The 15,798-nt window shown below is 41.1% G+C and overlaps 1 protein-coding gene across 2 annotated transcripts in view; it reads right to left on the reverse strand.

Annotated features, from left to right (window-relative positions):
- RNF43 (ring finger protein 43) overlaps nt 1-15,798 on the reverse strand; it is a 59,516-nt gene that overhangs the window by 41,500 nt on the left and 2,218 nt on the right. The window lies entirely within an intron of this gene.

Below are 15,798 nucleotides of genomic sequence, written 5' to 3' on the forward strand. Positions count from 1 at the left end.
TAAGAGAAACCTAAGGATATCAGCTTACAGGTGCAGCCTGAGTGGAAGTGACAGATATATTTTCCCTGTAAGTACATCTGAAAGCTGAATTCCTGAATTTACTCTGAGCTCTGGCAAAACACAACTGAGTATCAAAATTTAAAGATGAAAGAAAATTTACTTTGAAACTCAAAGTTCTCCCGCTCTGCCAGTGCTCACAGATGTCTTCTGTGCAGAAATCAGCACTCAACCAATTCAAACAGGCTATCTTTTTTCCTTCTAGATGACATTTTTGTTTTAAAAACTGTACAATTTCTGTACTGCAAGTCTTCATCATTGTAGCAGTTACAGACAAAATGACACAGATTCCTTCAAAGCTGGGTGAACACATCACTCAGCTGGGCTTTGCATCCACTGAGCATAACAAAAAGAATAACTTCTACAAAAACATTTGATAAACACGGTATTTCAGTTAGTTCTTTACAGCAGTATTTCCCATTTCTCAACTGAAGAGAGAAAGGGAAATTTGGCAGAGATGCACTTTCTTAATGAATAATTCAGGTATGCGGAACAGCCAGCCTTCAAACACTCACATGGACAAGACTCTACACACTTAAGTATCCACAGGTGAGGCATAAGGTGCAGAATAAATCAGAATGGCATTCAATATGCATATACACCGTTCTGTTTTCTTCACCCTGCTCTAATCACTTCCGTTTAATCATCTAAATTGAACTGAAATGACATAATTTAAGAACTCCCTATTTAACTGGAAAAGTCAATCAAATGGAGAAACTTAGATTACTTTGTTCCAGCAATCTTGCTGTAGGTAACACAAAGTCCTGCACCACCATAAATAACATCAAAAACAAGGCTTGCCACCAGCTCTGATGTCTTGGCCACATGGGAACAATGGACATTTTAGTACGTCCAGATACAGTCACAGCCACCAATATAATACAAGAACGAAGAGCTCAGAAAATACTCAAAGGATGAGGGACTTGTACCCTTGAAAGCACCGACTGTGAAAACAACCAAAGGTCAATGAAAGGACAGTATCATGACGAAATAACAAATGAACATACACTGCCAGTGTGATATCATGGTCAAAAGGTCAAATGTGATCCTCTGAGTACAATGTAGACTGAGGAGACTGAAGATCACAGGAATCGCCATACTGGATCAAAGGAAATCCTTAACTTACACCCAAACTACGGACTAGTTTGCACGGCCAACAGGGAGCCAGACTGTCACTAACCACTCCAGACGATGTGATCCCTCCACCCGGGCACAGACAACCTACAATTCAACATAAAATCTTCCTAAATCTCCTTCAAACTTGTGCTAACGTAAACACATCCCCAAAAAATCCCAAAAGGTCTTAAGTGTCAGTCAGCAGCTTTCACCTGGGTTCTACAGGACTTTTCAAGTCCTAAATAAACTCTAGAGAAGCACAGAAATATTCACAAAACTTCTACAGTTCTTCAGCTCACCTACCTAAATCCATGTTCATACAAATGCTTAACCAGAGTTTATAAGCTATTAAAAATCTCTCAAAGTTCTTAACATGGTCAACAGAATTAAATAAACATAAGGAAGTTTGCCTTCATGGAAACATCAGGCTTCTCAATACTGGCATTCATCTTGTTTACTCAAAGCAGTATGTCCACCCATAAATACCACTAGTTTCATTTCGCCTTTTTTTCCCCTCACTTCATAAATCATGGCACAAGTGTCAGATTACTGCTGTGGAAGATGAAAAAAAGTTTACCATCATTCAGTAGTCTTCTCTGAGATGCACTTTGTCAATATGTATGCATTCAGTATGGTAAGCATGGATACGCTCTTCATTGTGGGCCTACAACTCACCCCAACCACAAAACTTCGGTGGAAGTGGAGAGAGCAGTTAATGTGGATTTGTACTATCCATCTCAAAACAGCCCAATTACTATCCCGTTATCTTCTTTTCTTCTTCAAATGACGACCCACATACACATTCAGAAGGTAACTCCCAAGCAGTAATTCCCTCTCTGTCTCTCCCCACAGGTAAGTGGGGAGGGGCTTCTCAAGCATTTTAGAAAAGTCTGCAAACCACAATCTGCCTAATTTGGCATCGTTCCTGGAAGTATCTGCAATGGTGTAGAGTTTAATGGAACTCTACATGCCAGCTCTGCAGATGTCAAGAATGGAGACATCCTCTGGAGAGGCTATTGTACAACTTGACCTTAGATGGAATTTTCTGATGGCCAGAGGCACGAACACTTAGGCAGTATCATAACATCTCCTGATACAATATGTTATGCAATTACCAGTATCACTGCACCTCTTTATCTCCCAGTTCACGATACAAATGAACAGAGGCCACCTGATGGGTTTGGTTCTGTGCAGACAGGAAGGAGATGGTCTGCTTGACATCAAATGTCTGAGGAGACATACCACTTTGTCCATGAAGGTCTGGCGTTTGCTGGGGGGAAAAGAAGGGCTATTTTCTGGCTCCAGTGAAACTTAGATATGACCTCAGGAAAGCATATAAGAAACCTTATCTGGGAAGGGGGAATAAAGACACTGGATGTTAGACATTTAGCAGTGGGCCTTTCTTGCCCTCTGGCAGAACTTCTTGCTATGAGGAAAGTCACATTTAAGCACATGGTTAGAATAATAAACAAGCTGCCACAGGCTCATGTTATTGCGCTGCCTGGATGGTGAGACCCTGCTTAATATCCCATGCTGGGATAGTGGTCAACACTCTTTTACCAAAGCTCCATACAGAATTTTAGGACCACGGGGTCAAAGAAAATTGGAAATCCCTCAGACTGACAGAAATAGTTGCTCAGGTATCTGCACTGATGTAATCTATATGTTACTGCTCATTAGTCCCAGTGAACAATCCAGAATCACTGAAACAGGTCTATGTAGGGACAAGAGAGATGAGTCAGGCTTCTTCTAATAACAACCATTATCTAGCACCAAAATCTCGTGGAGTTCAGAGGATGGACTGGAGCAAATGTCTTGACTTCTGTGCAAGTCAGTCTAGGAGGATGGGCAAGCTTCTCTGATAACTCTGGCTTCAGTATTCCCTCAGCCTGTCCCAGCCAGACTGAAGTCTGCAGGATCACCACTAATGCATCTTGCCTTATCTTGCAATAGGCTTTCAGGGGAAGAAGGATTAGATAGATATCAATTAATCCTTCAGACTACAGAACCAAGAACGCGTTTACCAGGAATCCAAGAAACAGGCTGGCCTGTACGCAATGGAGCCAGTACTTGTTGGCATCTGAGGAAAAGAAGTCAATTTTGCAAAACCTCTAGCTTCTGCAAACTGTCCCCTCAGATGTTATCCCTCATTTCTGATTTGTAATCTGTCAGCTAAAACAGCTTTCTACCACTGATATATATTCAGCATTCCCATTGCTGGGTTCGCACCAGGCACACTGGATTCCCTGACTCCATGGCTTCCGACAGAAAGGACGGGACCTCAGAATATCTTGTTTGACATTACCTGAACATGAGGACTTTAAGATGCAAATGGTATGGTTGGCAAGGGTTTGAAACTATTTCTGACTTAACACATCAACTGGTCTTCTTGGTGACCAAATACCTGATGTTCTCAGGTTACCGTGATTCACTCCCTAGGCAACGAGAGAGGTATATGTGCCAACAGACCTGTAAAAAATATATATTCTCTACTATGTAGAGAGGCTCTTATTTCAACCACAGGAATATCTGACTGTTATTGAGACACGGTTATTATAAAGAGGAGCTGACTTCCCAGAGCATGTGCTCTACCCAAACACTCTGGTAGGTATCAAAGATGCAGGCTCTGTTGCCTACAATATACACAACGCATTGGGAACGTGAGGAGGGGTGAATACATCCAGTGCTAGTAAGCAGTCTCCTGCCACAATGGTACCTTGTGATAGAGGTCCTTGAAAAGGTCAAGAAGCTGCAAAATTGAACAGTATACATCTCATTCATGCTCCCTAGCACTGACTGGGTGCTGTGGCGTTTGGCCCCAGCTGGGCTCCTAGTCTGTGCCAAAAAATGGGAGGAGAAGAAGAAGGACAGAAATGGCAGAAACAGGTGAAAGGAGTAAGACGCCTTGGTTATATCCTGAGATCTGGTGCACAGGAGCAGGATGTTGCAAGGTGCACTCGAAGATTTAGATACACAGAACTGACAATAGTTTTGTCACAGGTACTAGAATTCAGCATTGGCTAATGTTGTTGGAATTATATTCCTGATGAATGCACCTGATACTGGGGTCTTTCTGCCAGTACCAAAGATAGGATTCCTAAAGAACATAAGCAGCACGTGAGTTCTTCCGTGAGTTAAAGACATGGTGCATCCTACTAGCCTGCACCCTTGAAGTCTACACCCTTGAAGAAAGTCTTCCATAAAGACAGTTACCTCTTTAGGAAGACTAGACTTCTGAGGGCACACTGGATGTGCCAAGTCAGGAGTCACAAGAGACACAGCCAGTGTTGCCTACAGGACAATTCTTGCTATTCCTGAAGGCTACTTAGAGCTGGGACAATGTCATCCCACTATTAGGAGGAATATACTCAATTGAGCACTTAATCTAATCACAGATGGAGAGCATGCAGCAAGCAAATAAAATTCAATAAAACAATTCAATAAATATTACTTAGCCACCCTGCTAGAAGTTGGTTGCCCAAACTCTGAACTTTGCCAAAACTGGAATATCCAAGCTGGGGTAGCATAATTCAGAAGGATAATGGTTGTCCATTCTGCACTGAAAAGTGCAGATTACTCAGAAAAAAATTAAGAGGGTGTTTGGTCTTTTTTAAACAAGATCCTGAGAAATCTTAAAGTCATCTTGGTACACCTGCCAGACAGGAAGATAGGCTTTATTCCAAAGGGGCACAACAAATTTATGTGGGATGACCATCATGAAGAGGCCAAATGTAGCTATGAAGCTGTTAAAGATGAGAATTAGCAGTGAAGGTTTACGACCAAGAACTTCCACATCTCATCCTATGTTCATGAGATACAGCCAGCCTGGCCCTACCACATATGGGACTGTTTGCCTCTGTTGCCATTGGGGTTGAAGTTACTGTGCTACTTCTCAAGGAATACAGGATTTTCTCCTCCATTACTTACACATTTCAGGCTGTAAGTGAGCAGAGCATGGCTGGATACAAAGATGGACAAGTCAGAGAACGCACAGACTCACTTGAGCCATTCTGAGGAGCAGGCATTGCTCTGAAAAGTAAGAGCCTATAGCAATATTTGGGCTGATATTTCATTAGGTGAGTAATACTGCATTAAAGAACAGACAAAGGCAGGGGGCATACATGACTAAATTACAGTGGTTACTATCCCATCAATAGAGCACAGTTCACGGGATCATGCAGATTGAGGGTGACGAGGGATAAGAATGGAAGATATGAAGGGCAAAAGTGTCAAGGGCATCAAATGCTGGTTAACAGCACCAGTTGAGGGCTATGTGTTGAGGGGATTTGCAACAATGGATCCCAAGGAACTGTGTGGTGCCTTCTAAGTGAATGAATAGCTGAGCTCCAAGTCACTAATGGATGGTGAAGGATGTACTTATCGCAGGTACAGAGACTTGCCCAAACAGAGCAGAGGCGGACTGGAAGCCTGGTGCTGAAGGTGGTGGGCCTAACAGCTGAAAAGGCGCTCCGTAGAAGATGAGAATACAAGAACAGCAGTATGGATTCGGACCAAAGGTCCATCTAGCCCATAATCTTTGCTTTGACAGTTGCCAACAGTGGATTTCTGAAGGAGAAGTAAGAACAGGACAAGCATGTAGGGCTTCTCCCCAGAACACTCTCCAAGCCTCCAGCAAGCTGCATTTTATAGACTTCCTGAGGCAAAACTGGTACGGGTTATTTAATAGCCGTTGATGGAGTCTTCTCCCATTTGTTAGTTCCAGTTGTTTTTTGAACCTCTGTAAACTTTTAGCATCCAGAGCAGTTCCTGCAGCAAGGAACTGTACAGGTTAATTGTACAGTGTAAGAAGAGCACTTCTTTTGGTCCTTTTGAACCTGGCTACTACTGGTTGCTTCATGCGATGTCCCGTTGTTTTTATATTGAAAGAGGCTAACAGTCAATCCCTATTCATGACTCTGTAGAGCTTTTCATATCACCATTTAGCTTCCACTTTGCCAGCCAGAAGAGTATCAGTCCAGTTAGTTGTTCCTTGAATGAAACACATCTTATCCTTTTTCTTATCCCTCTGTTCTTCTCCAAACCTCTTCCAATGCTGCTACATCTTTTTTAGAGGTGTGGAGAACGGAACTTCACACAGTATTCAACATGTGGATGTATCCTGGATTTCTACAGGAGCTCAAAGATATTCTCTGTTTTATTCTCTCTTTTTTTCATTCCTAATGTTCTCTTTGTCTTCATGACAACCACCAAGCACTAAGCTGACACTTGCATGGAACAATCTATTGTAATCACAAGATACAGTTTCTAAGTGGTAATGGACAAATCAGAGCCCAGCACCTTAATGTAAAGAAAAGACTGATTTTCCACGTGCATCTCCTGGCACTATGTAGTCTCATAAGGTTCTTCTGCGATGCTTCTTAGCTGATCCTTCTCCATTACTTCACATTAGTTAATGTATTGGAAAGCTCTAAAACATTACCAAGCACTCAGTTTCCATGTGCTTATTGAACATACAGGACAGCATGGCTACCAGCACATGCACCTGCAGAACTATAGTCATCAGCTTCTTCCACGGTGAAGATCTGCCAGTTATTCCTACCATCTGCTTCTTATCTTCCAATAAGGATTTATCCAGGAGCCTCCTTCTTATTCCATGTCTTAGTTTCCTTAAAAGCCTTTGCTGAGGGACTTGGGCATTTTGGAAATTCAGCTGGACCTACCCAACTGATTGACTCCTTCAGTCCACTTATTACACTCTGCATTGTAGTTTCTACCAACTTACTCCGTACAGATTTTACAGCATACTGGTCTGGGCTTTCGTGGATGACTTGAAGCCCGTAGAAAAACTGGTATCACATCAGCCACCTTCCAGTGATTTTAAACAAGAGTTCATATACGTAGTTAATAGTTCAGCGATTTCATCCTCCAAAGCTCTTGGGTGAATACCATCTGATCCCAGCGACTGATAATGTTGATTTTGTCTATCTACATCACCATCTCACCTACAGACATTTCAGCTTGAGACAGATAAAAGCACAAAAAGAATTGCATTCCTTTTTCTGCTATTGGTTTAGCTGCCCTAAGTGCATCTTTTATATTTAAATTTTGTATAGGTCCTACAGATTGTCAGGCAAGCTTTCTGGCTTCTGATGTGACTGAAAGGAATCTATTATTAGTTACTTTATCATTTGCAAGCTATTTCTGGTTTCCTCTTTTCAATGTGTTTTTAGCTTGTTCCTCTTTTTCTCATTTTACTGAAATTTTTACTTTTTCAGGATGCTTTCATATACTTTCTTACCCTTATGTCTAGGTATGCCCATATCCTTTTATAATTTTTCAAGTATTTCTTGAGAAGTACATTTGCTCTTAATTCCTACTGTAGTGCCCTTAAATACCTTCATGCCAACTGCAAGGATGTAACTCTTAGTTGCCCTCTCAACTTTTTTTTAACGAGCTTATTTGATTTCACGTAACTGACCTTTCTGAATTAAAACACAACTGTGGACAACTTTTTGGCCTCTCTCTCATCATCTTTGCAGGAACAAAATACATTATTGTCACTGTTACAGAGCAGCTTTTCAAAAGCAAGATTTTGAAGGAGGTCCTGGAAAAGGCCAAGGCCAGCATTGTTTCTCCCCTTCTTGGTCCCGTCTAGCAGCTCCCTGAAGTGTAATGGATGTAGTTGAAGCTTCCCATAATCTCTGCACTTCCTGCCCCTTGATCTCCCTCAGTCCACAGAAGTTATCGGCCAGTTGAAGGCTCTGCAATGTCATGTGGACCCAAGATGTTCCATCGGGTGTCTTCAGCAAGAGAAAGCTATCGCTGGTTTTCTCAGGGAAGAAAAGTCTTTGTTTTACCGCGAAAGCAACCATGAAAGAGGCAGTCAGCAATGGAGCATGAAGACACAGGCTGGCACCAACTCAGGCCACAACTAGGTGCTACTGTCAGAAACGGCACGTGGTGATTTCTCAGCCAAGAACCTACACAAATTATTTTGATGATCTTTTCAAACATAGGGCTTTATAGGACCTGTACAATCCCGTTGTACAAGTACACGGGATTAGTCTATCACCCAAACAAATCAGGTATCTGCATCCTTCATGGAGGTATGTACTTTGTACAAAGTTTACAAACAACAGCTTTTTGTACAGCCGTCTTCCTCTTTAGAGATGAAACAGATGTAAAGGAGGTAACAGAAAGACCAAATGATCACAGAAAAGAATGGAGGAGGGCAAAGTGTTGGAGGCAAATAGTGCCAGGCAACAGCCTAAACCATTTTGTGCACCAGCAGTGACCAAGAAGACCACATATAGAAAAATAACAAGAATAAACATTGTGCTGAGAAAATGTAAGGGGCAAAGATAAAAGAAAGAAACTTTGGCGAGTAGATGAGTAGAAAAAAATAGCTGAGGGGAACGATATCACCTGGGACGTCTTGAAGCTTACATGAATGAGACCAGATGAAAGAGAGGGTGATGGGGAGGACAGAGACAGGAGTTTTGTGGCCCTAGGGAAATGTTTAGACAAAAATCTCTGGCATTCACATTCAGGGACACAAGTGCACCCACAGCACCCACACGTGCACCACACATGTGCACCCACAATATTAATATTTTACCCAAGATCCTGCACAAAATTAAACTAATGGAAGAACCAATGTTCTCCTTTCACTACCTAGGATATCCCCTCAAGTTGTCTCTTCTGTTCTACCATGGAGCAACCTCCCCAAACCCTTTGTCAGCCACGGTCTTCACTGCACCTGCTCTGCTCGATTATTGGGCTTTTTGGCCTTTGTAAGGAAAACTGCTTCACGTCCGTAATAGGACTGGAGTGCTATTCATTTTTCATATCTGGATCCAATTCAATCCCAATGTCTTTCTCTCCAAGCTTCTGCAGTGTATGTATCCCTTCTACAGCGATACACCAGCAGCCTTGAGCAAATCCACCTAGCTGAACAAAGACCCCATAGAACAACAGCTGCTGAAGTGCTTTAGAAGTAGGAAGTCTACATTCTATTCTTTCATGTAATTTTGAACTAGAATTCGTATAGCATTTGTCAAAACAACAGCAAATTTAATCCCCAAACTGCTTTACTTACATTTGAAATGAACACATATCATAAATGAGTTTGGTACAAAAACTTTTAATCTGTTTCATAGAGTTTATGGCCAGAGGAATTAATTCAGCTATGTAGTCAGAGTTTCTGTATATGACAAACCATTACATTTCTGACACTATCCTGATACTGAGCACAGTAATACGCATTAGATTAACCCATTTGATCACTGGAGACCAAATTACTGAGACAGAGAACAAAAGAGAGATCAAAGGGCCACTAATGCCCTTAACTAGCCCCTTTAGGGTTAGGGAAGTGACGAGGTGAGAATACATCCGTTGATCTAGGCAGATGATTCATGTCTCAAGCTGCAGAGGAAGAGGATACACACCCAAACTTTCTGATAATTTGAACGGGGTGGCTGCAAGGGGGAGAAGAGTCTTCCACTTAAACCTGGCAATCTGTTCCATCCTGTGCACAGGAGTAACCCATACAACCTAAGCGTATTTGAAACAACATTCTCTCTACTACCTTTGAACACTGACCCATATGTTTTAGCGCCTTGTTTCGAGGCGAGGCCAATCCCTGATCCTCCTAAAAAAAAGGTGAAAAGGTCCCAAGACAGCTCTTGGCCAACTCCCGCCTGACCCGTGCTGGCAGCAAGCCCGAAGCTCTGAAGCATGAGATGTGATTACGATTCCTTAATGCAGACTGAAATTGCTATGGGCAAATGAAAAGCAGCACAATGCTTCCTGTTCTTTACAGCCGGTTGAAATAAGGGAAAAATAAACAGGTATTAAAAATAAATAAATAAATCACAGAAGTCAAAGACAGAAGAGACCACCATGACCATCCACGCCATTTATGCCTACTTTATACCCTGTCCTCCTGTCTATACCTAATCTCAAGACCTAGAATGGAGGGAAGCCCAAAAGGGTGATAAAATATGAATGTGCATTGCTCGAGTGTGATATACACTCCTGTACTGAGGTTCGGCTTACAACTCTGCTTTGTTTATAAACCAAAATTTCATATATTTGACTCTTGGCAACCCCTGCAACACAGATTTTTATGATACTGAAGACAGACAGACCTGAAGATCAAACTACACTGCACATTTTCCATTGCACTTCTTACTTTTTTTCCGTTTAGGTTAAAACTTGCTTGTTTTCAGACTAAGTAAGACTTCTGGGAAAAGTCCACAGAAAGCTTTTAGGCATGTTTGAGAGCTCTATGCATGGAAAAATACAGAGATATAATACATTAAAATGCATGTAAATTTTTGTCCAAAATAAAGTCTAATACAATAGAGTTCTCTTTGATCATACGAAGTTTGTGACGTTTGTATTACTTTGATAATTCTGAAAGTTTTCATTTAAAAATAATGAATTCACTTGCAACTCAGAATAGCCTTCCATAATCTGTATGAAATGCCTACCAAACCTTTAGTTTTATGGAGGCACAGAACAAAAAGTAGTTTCTCTAATGGTTCAGAACCATTTCACCCACAAATCCAGCCTGGCTACAGCCAACAGGAACGACTGAGGCCCGTTTCCCTTCTCCTGTAATCTCACCCCTCTGCCAGCTTATCTTTGGGAAATGTCCACTTGCTCCTTGGATATATTCCAGGATGGGTGTGCATGGCCAGAAGTCCTCTGTTGACTGTCACTCACTCCAGCCGTGTTGATTTAGCCTTCTGACCATGTATCTTTGCTCTGCTGCAAAGATACTCCTATTTATGCCTGCCCCATGTAATTACTTGGGCCTCCAGATCTGTTATCTTTTAAGTACTGAAAATCTTCAATTCAGGATGGGTCTACACCTACATGTGTCATAAATAATTCTACTGGGACAACGACCAGCACCAGATGGTGCACTGGGGATCTGGAAGATCCAGTTTAAAGTTCTTCAAACTCCTTCTTAAACAGAGAACAGTTTCCCACCACACATTTTCTGGGTCAGGAAAGGAGAAGACACACCATGCAAAGCTCCAACTCAGCCTCTGCATATGCTCAAGAGAGGGATGGAAGTTCAGAAACAGCCTCTAAGCTGAGCTTTTTCTAGCAGCTAACTCTAGCTGAGACTCCCTACTCTGCATCTGGATTTTAATGGCTCACCTTTCAGATACACTTAAATCCTATACTAATACTAATACCATACTAATCTGCACTGCAGGTTATACTATATACTATGCCAATCCTATACTAATACTGTATGTCTGATTTTTAGAAGATCTGTTTTGCCCAAATGGTTTCTTGAACACTACCAATGTATTTGTATCGGGTTACTACTGCCTTCTTGATTCAATGCTTTCTATGTTTCCTGAGACTGCTTTTACTTTCCTGAGTAGTATCTATGTCACATCTAAAGATATTTTTTTTAAGCTGTAGGAGCCGTTCGTCTCACTGTTTCACTCTAGTGCAATTTCCCGTTTTAAAGGTTAGTGTCAGAGTTCCACTTGGTACTTAGGCAACAAATTTTATTATGCTGCAGTCAATACAAGTGACTCAATTATTGCTAGCTTTTGAGTCAGTTCTTGCACATTACTTAACACTAAGTCAAGAATATCTTTCTGTGTACTCTAGTACTAGCTGTTCCAAGAGGCAGAAATTGCTTCTTTGAACTTACTCTTATTGTGCTATCTGACCAGTTTATTCACAGGTAATTTAAGTCCCCATTATCATTTGGTTAGACTTTCCCACTTCTTTGATCTCTGTCAATATTATGCACTCAACATCCTTTTGTTGATCCAGGAGCTAGTAGTATAGAAGACTTACTAATATATTTACTTTCTTATGGGTTGGGAGCGTAACCCTCTATAAGCAGTTAAGTAGGTGATTATAATTCTCCAATAGCACTATGCATTGCAACATTGGAAACACTCTCCCTTTCCAGGATTATCATGTTGGGTTCATTGTAGCAATTTCAAGGGTTAATTATCATTGCTGTTATGAACACGCACCATGCTTCTTTTCCGAATATATCTATGTTTGGTTTTCAGCTTCTGAATTATACACAACACCTAAAAAATGATGATTCAGGATCGTCCTCTAATTCTCACTCATTCCACCCTAAATAGAAGATTGACTTTAAAAAGAATGTTTTTTAAATAATTTGTTTATTTGGTGGGAGAGGAAAGAGGATAATCCTTGCTTTTGGGGTTCAGAGCCTTTAGGGAGCTTGTTCTGTGTTCTCAAGGTTTTTTCTTGCAGTCATAAGTTTAAATAATGCGCTCAGCGGGTAAATGAAAGTTGACTTTCTCCTACAATCACCTAACTGTGTAACTGCTAAGATTATATGGAAATGAAACACAGTATTGTGAGACTTGCGATAAAATAATGCCTGTTGGGAAAACTGATGATATACTTCTGCCTGCTAAATAAGATGAATGTTCCACTGTTCTACATACCTACATGGGTTTTACGTGTAGGCATGTAAGGTGATTGGTGATTGATGATTGCTTTGCCTTCTCTACAGTAAATACAGTAGTTTGAGTTTATCTCTTTTTAAATATCCTTGTTTGGGACTTTTCAGAAGAAGTCCAGGCTACTGCAGTAAGCTCAACAGAGATCTAAACTTCCAGCCATTTGGAAACTGCAAACTAGTTCACAACACTACTTCTCCTGTGTTAGGCAATAGTTAATGCTCAGAGCATGTGCTCTCTGAACAAGCTTGAGCTCGGAACAAGCTTGAAGATGATTTCTGTAAGAAGTCTAAGGTGTTGGTTTTTTGACCTATAAAGTCTTAAGCGGCTCTGCCTACTTGAGAAATTCCTCTCCCTTTGCATCATAGTGCATCGTGCAGAGTGCCAGAGGTAACACTGCCTGGGTTAAACTGAAAGGGGCAGATGGCAGGCAGGTGCCAGGCAGCTGCCTGGCATCCACCCACTCACCCACCACTGTTCAGTGACCTGCAAAACTGAAAATACAGAGATTTCCCAGAAGAACTGGTCACAGGGACAAGAGGTGTGAGGAAGAATTCGGCATTGGGGTTATTTTATTATAGGTAAAGGAGATATTTTTAAATTAGCTTCTAAGAATGTAACACACTATGATCAAAGTCCGTTTCTGTAGGTGATCCTAGAGAATATGGCAGGGAGAAATGAAACCAAGAAAGTGTTCTGGTAGCAGTACATTTGGTGAGGCTTCATCACTTACGTGCAGGATTTTCTATATTAAATTAAGGATGTATTTCTAAAAATCTATTGACCAGAACACTATGAAGATAATTATAAGTTAAAGAGAACTTTACTTGAATATAGGGCTAGCTCTGCACCACTTATCCTCAAGCAATCTTCTTATACCACTGAACTAAGAGAGCATTGCTTTGAAAACAGGACTGGGCCATCCACTCTTCTCTTCCAAGCTCGGCTCTGCAGTTTGTGTTCTCCTGCTATGGGCATGAGGGCTGACTGCATCTTACAGGGTATGACATAACCAAGAAGACCTATCCAAAAATGGTGTAAAAAATAGACTTCTTAACTCATTAACTGTAAAGATAATCATGTTATGTACCTAAATTACATATAAAGAACCAATTGTGCAGGTATGTGTGAACAGGCTTAAGTTTATTTAAATACGAGTTCCAATGACATCAAAGTTAAGCACGTGACCTAACGTTTTTGCAAGATTGGGATGTTGACAACGCATGTAAAATGAGATGTCCCAATAAAGCCTAATTCAGGTGTATTTAATATCCAACTATCTGAATGCAAACTAAAAATAGTTCCTCCCATTAATTTCTTACTTATTTTGTACCTTAACAGTTATGGCTCCGTTTCCCATTTTGTCTTTCCAGAGGCAGGAACCCACTGCAGGATCAAGACCCAAACAACTTTAAACGGCATTTTATATTCTGAGTTTCGATATGTAGTGGCAGAATTAGAAACTACACCGTAAGATATACACGAGAGGTCATAGGTACACTTGACTAAGCTTTCCCAGAGCATGGTGCCTGGCACCGGGCAAACATCCTGCTGCAGAAGGCACAGCCTGACCCCCCGATCCCAACATTGCCACCTGAAACCAGACCCGGATGATTTTCTGCACTGGATTCAGTGGGATACGGAATAGGAATGATCACCTGCGCACACATAGTGGTGGAATCAAGGCCTAAAAACATACACAGTGCAGGTCAGTATCTGTGTACACAAACTCAACAGATTAGATTAGTGTTTCCCCAACCCTCTCCATTTTGAGGATGATTTTTAAAGGATGAAGTCCATTTGTAAATCTAACACTATTCACGGCTTAGTATTCAAAACGTCTCATTTGTGCCGCTGTGACGGCAGGCGATACGAAAATCCCACTTTGTATCACTGCACTTGGTTAAAAACATCCACACATCACACAAGAGGGGTTATCATCCACTCATTTCGAAAAGGTCCACACTCTATACTTTGTGCTCAGTTGCAACACCACTGTAGTTTTTGTAAGGAATAAATATTGACTTTCCTGGACATTGCCTCACGACAGAACAGGACCTTGAGTACATTTGTCTAAGATATTTTTTAGCCTGGTAATATAATTTTATAGCATAGCTTTCGTTCTGAGTAGTTCAAAAGGCGTGGAAAACAGGCTTTATAAATGTCACAAATTGCCCATTTTCATTTTCAGACAGGTGACCATGTTCTAAAGCTGGCTCAACTGTATTTCTTTTCTTATAAGACTATACAAAATTTATTACTATAATTTAAATTTCCAAGCTACAAATTTAATTAAGATTACAACATACCACATTTGGAAAGTCAAGACTGGAAAAAGCCATGCAAAAATTAAGATTTAATATTAATGCAGGCTATTTTGCAATTTTTTGTTTTCAAGAATAATGCACATGACTGCCGAGCAAATTACCAACAGAAACCGGAGAGTACACACCATGCCTCAAGAAACTGAGCAAAAAACTTAAGCACATGCAGGAGATTGGTCTGTTCACCGAATAGCTCAGCTCTGTCTCTTAGCAGCATCTGCACCTCATGGCAAGATGTTCAGATGCTCTCTCCTTAGTAAAGGCCACAAACCAGCATTAATTTCACTTATAAAAATACCTGGTGGTGACACCACAGGAACCGCTGTATGGGTAAAATTCAACTTTCAGGTACAGGCAATACAAAAGACAACAACTAGCCGGGTCAGTAATTCTGGTGGGCAAAGGCTGGATGTGTATTTTAGCTGTAACAGAACCCCAGCTATCAGCAGAAGTGTGTAGAAAACCTTATAGATTTCACACAAAAAAAAAAAAAAATCATGTTTTCTGTCAGATGTTTAGCGTCCCAACATGTGACTCGACACACTCAGCTTTATAACATCAATTAAGATACACAATAATCTTCATGGGATCAACCAACCTCATGCAAAATTCAACATTAACACAAGCACAGCTACAGATCATGACCAAATGAAGACTCAACCCGACCCCTTCTGCCTCAAAACAGCGTGCAGGGCTGGAGAGCAGGAACACAAAGGAACAAAACACACAGGTGGACAGCTCACATAAAAAATGCCTCATTGCTTCGGTTATAAATCTGCAGTCAGGAAATAAAATCAAATGCAGCAAGGAGAGAAAAGGGGGGAAAGCATAGGAGTGGGAAGGTAAGGCAGATGGAGCTG

The sequence above is a fragment of the Ciconia boyciana genome, chromosome 17 (assembly GCF_034638445.1).
Source record: "Ciconia boyciana chromosome 17, ASM3463844v1, whole genome shotgun sequence".
NCBI lineage: Eukaryota > Metazoa > Chordata > Aves > Ciconiiformes > Ciconiidae > Ciconia > Ciconia boyciana.